Genomic DNA, 4,483 nt, shown 5'->3' with positions numbered 1-4,483 from the left:
GGGGGGGGGGAACTCTTTTCATAAATTGTCCACTTTTATCTTAAAGAAAAGACATGCCACGGTTATAGCAATGGCAGAGAAGAGATTTAAAGAATTACTCATGCAATCGTTCAAGGGCAAAGAGCTAATTTCAAGAATTACTCATGTAATGGTTCAAAGGCATAGAGCTAAAAGCAAGTCAGAAACTTCTTCATGTTCTGTGCAAAGCCCAATAACACTTCAACATGTATTAAATGTTAATAAGCAGCTATCTGGGTCAGTGGGTTAAGTAATAGCGATGGTGGAAGGTGAGAGGTGAGGAAATACATGGAAATTACTTTCGGAGATGGTTTGGCTCACCAGAGCGCAACTTGTGTAATAGCATGCAAGAGATTCAGTCATGTTACCTTTCCCACTTTTCTCATACAGCAGGCTTAGTACAGTGATGACATTCTCTTTACTCAGGCATCTACAGAGCCTGGCAAAATCTGGAAAATATCAGGAAGGATCCAAGGGTTGGGTCACCTTCTCCTTGGAGACAGAAAAAAAAAAAAAAGAAAATCACTACATTTAACAAAAGTGTCAGGAGCTGATTATATAGTTTGTGGCTTACCCTTTCCTGCTCCTTGTATTTGACCATTTGTCTGCACATTCTCATAAAGAATTCTCATCAAGGAAAAAAACAAAGAGGTTTTTTTAAGGGCAATGTTTCGGCTCCTAAACGGCATTTCAAAATAAAAATAATAGCTAATGTATTTTGGGCACTTACTATTTGCAAAATATCTTACTAAGGTCATTGGTTAAAGCTAGGAGAGCAGTTCTGACCACCAGGGAACATTTGACAATTCCTGGAAATATTTTTAATTGTCACAACTTGCGGCGAGGTGAGCACGAAGAAGTGACACTGGCATTTAGTGGATGGAGGCCAGGGACGCTGCTAAACAATCTACAGTGCACAGGACAACCCTCCCATCATAAACAATTATGCAGCCCAAAATGTCAATAGTGCCAAGGTTGATAAGCGCTGGTTTAGGTGAATTATTTCATTTAACACCGAACACAACCGTAGGAGACATGTTACAGATGAGGAAACTGAGGCATAGAACTGTTAGGTAGCTTGCTCCAGCCACACGGCTAGTAAGCAGCAGAGGAGTGGTCCAGCCCCAGCCTGTCTTACTCTGGAAGTCTAAGCCTTGACTATCGTGTTGGTGAAAAAGAAACAGATAACCTTGGACTAGCTGTGGATTTTATGATTACATCACAGAATTGCTGCCATCAGACCCTAATGCCCATCACTGGCACTCTGCAGGAACTTGGAGACAGGTCACTTTAGCTCCACCTCTTTTCTTTGCTCAAAATGAGAACTCTATGAGTGGACTTACTGCTCTTTGTCATCTTAACTAAAACAGTCTGAGATTGCATTATTTTTAGTAAGACAATATTGAGTTATGATTAGTAAAAATAATATTTATTAACAATATTAATAAAGTAGTTTGTGAATGGTTCTCCAAAATAATAAAAGTATTAGCAAAATAATAAAACATTAAATTCAGCCTTTCCTCATTCCATGGAATGTTTCTTCAGCCATGTATGTCAGTGGGCAGAATATGTCCTGAGTTAAAGGAAATTCAAGAAAGCCTTATATTCCTTATCAGCTGTCATTTTCCATATTTTACAAGAATTGAACATTTAAGTATGTCTCTGCCAGTGCAGTGCAATAATACCAGACCCAGCAATAAGGTATTTCACATGGTTGTAATTGTATGTTATACTTAAAATCTCCCTTTTCCTTTTAAAATCCTCAAAGGCCTGTCATTGGTAGACTTTACTGAAAAGTATCTATTTTTCATGAGGCTGAAAGAGGTTCCATATATAATGGGCCAATGTAAAACATACTAGAACTATCAGTGTTACATTTTTTCCCATCTCCGTGATTATGCTTCTTTTTCATTCTTACTTCTTGTTATAATGATTCCTTGTTTATTGGCTTATTACTACATTTGATTTGATACTTTCCATCCTATATGTCTAAAGACACTCCCAGCTATCTAGCAAAAGAGAACAGGGTTATTGACAGTCGTTCAGACCCCCAAACTGTATCTGAAACATTGACATCCCAGTTTCAATGCCCAGACTTTGTAGCACCCCAAGGCTACTACAAAACTGCTTAGAATACAGTGAAAAAAGAAAAGAGAAGGAAGGGGAAAACCACAAAGAGGAGGGGGAAATCCTCAAATAATTGAACTGTGTTATTTTTTTATTTATACTACTTTTTAATGAAAAATTTTATTAGAATAAAATAACATATACACTTTAACAAAATAATTCAATTTATAAGAAAGGCTATTACTCAGATCTAACACTATATTAACATTAGACTACAAATTGAACAAAGAATAAATTAATAGATATTTTATCTTTTAGATTTAAGGCAGAAGGTAATAATAAACCCAAGCTGGAAACCTCAAAATAACTTTGACTCTTCCCCACACCCACCTCTCCAATCCATGCTGCACACCACAGGGAGAGTTATTTTTCTAAAATAAAAATATGAAAATCTCACTCCTATATCCAAAAGCTTCAATGGCTTTCACCATTACCTAAAAATAAAGTTCCAATGCCTTAGCGTGGCCTTCTCGATTTTGCTATAATTTAGATTCCTAGCTTCATTTCTTGCCAATTCTCATGGCTTTTTATTTCTCTCATCCCTCAAGAAGCTTCAACTCCAGTCAGAGCAGACCACTCTGGGTTCCCCAAACACGTGCTGCTATTGTCAGGCCGTTTGCCTAACAGATGCTCCTTCTCATCTCACCACCCAAATCAAACCAGACTTCTACGCTCAACCTAAATGACACCCTCTTCCCTTTCTCAAAGCACCTTGTTCATTTATCAACAATAGAATCCTTTAAAACATCCAACAGGTATTTTTGTGACTTGCATACATTTAACATACGCTAGTTTCTGGGCTCAAATTTTATCCATCTTTGATAATCATGCCCATAATTGGAGACTAAGAAATGTTGGATTTGAATGAAGCTATCACGGAGTATGCTTTTGACACTAGTTTGCCTCGGAAAGTTGAGATTAATATCTACACTGGCCATTCTTTACATTTAGTATATTTTGAAGGAATTTAGGTGGAACTGGTGTGAAAAACAACCTGAATAGGTCAGTCCCTCCAATAACTGTGAGATCTGATTGATTCACAATCAGGTTTATATCAGTTCAATAGCATTTCCCAAGCCCCTCAACCCCAACCATCCCACCTTAGGCTGAAGATGCTTCTGAAAAAGCTAAAAGAATTTTTTCCCACGTTTGTTTTCCCAGAAAAGCCACTTCCTTTCAGTAATTCCAGTCATACAGTAATTATTATATTGGGACAAGGATTTTGGACTTGGTGGCATGCAATTTTCATTATAATTTTCTAAAACCTAGCAATTTAGCAATGTCTTTACTCTTGTTGGAACTGCACATAATCAGTGTTACAAACATTCAGCCCAAATAAGGCACACTTGGGTATACTGTACTTAGGGATTTGTAAACATAGAAATTTCTCTGTATTATCCTTGCTGAGGAAGCAGCCGCCATATTCCTTCAGGCTCCTACTCTCTTGCTTCCTCCTTAAACATTCCCTAGGCCCTGAAAAACGGACAGCAGAAATTGCTTTCCTGACTCAAAGATTAAGACGGAATGAGCAGCTGCTGAGGTGCCAGTCACAGGCCTGGTTACAGGACCAACCCTTAGGAAGCAGTCTAGAAAATCAAGGGATGATAGGATTGAAAGTGACCTTGGGCAAGAGTTAACAGCTCTACCATCTCCAGGCTGATGGGTGTGAAGCTTGGCTACTGTTGGACGATAAGGGCTCATGCCCTTTTTAAAAGGAACAAATCTTTCTCTACCCAGGCAATAGTTACTGGGTAAGGATGAGGGACCCATTGTTGTCTAGAATTTCCAATTTTCCAAGAGAAGCTGGAAAAAAAAAATCTAAATTTGGGGAGGCAAGTCTCCTTATTGGGAAACTAATTGGAATTTTCAAACATCATGTAGGTCCAAGTAAAATTAACGTGTAGGATGGAGTTGGCCTGAGGCCACCATTTCGCAACCCTCCTCTTAGAAGCCATTTAGCCCACCTCCTTTATTTTACAGATGGTGATCCTGCAGGTGAAATTGATTTCACACAACTAGTTGGAAGCAAAAAGATGACTAGAACTCAGATCCTCTGATTGCCAATTCCTTATAATCCTCCACCTCAGATTAGGCTTTTGAATGGAAGGTAAGGACCCAAATCAGCCTGAAGGGCTCTTATGGTTCAGAATACGGGTTTCCAGGCTAACTTGAGTTTGAAGGACAACAGGATGACATATCCATTTCAGGTCCCTCTATCGTCTTTTAAATCCCATGGAATTTGTACTCTTTAGTATTATGGCTGATCATCAGCTATACCTGAGGAGACTATCGAACTATGGGTTTCGGCTTTCCAACCTAGAACTAAGCAATCCAAAGC

Source organism: Rhinolophus hipposideros, assembly GCF_964194185.1.
Source record: "Rhinolophus hipposideros genome assembly, chromosome: 1".
In the NCBI taxonomy this organism is placed as follows: domain Eukaryota; kingdom Metazoa; phylum Chordata; class Mammalia; order Chiroptera; family Rhinolophidae; genus Rhinolophus; species Rhinolophus hipposideros.
This window is presented reverse-complemented; position numbering follows the sequence as displayed.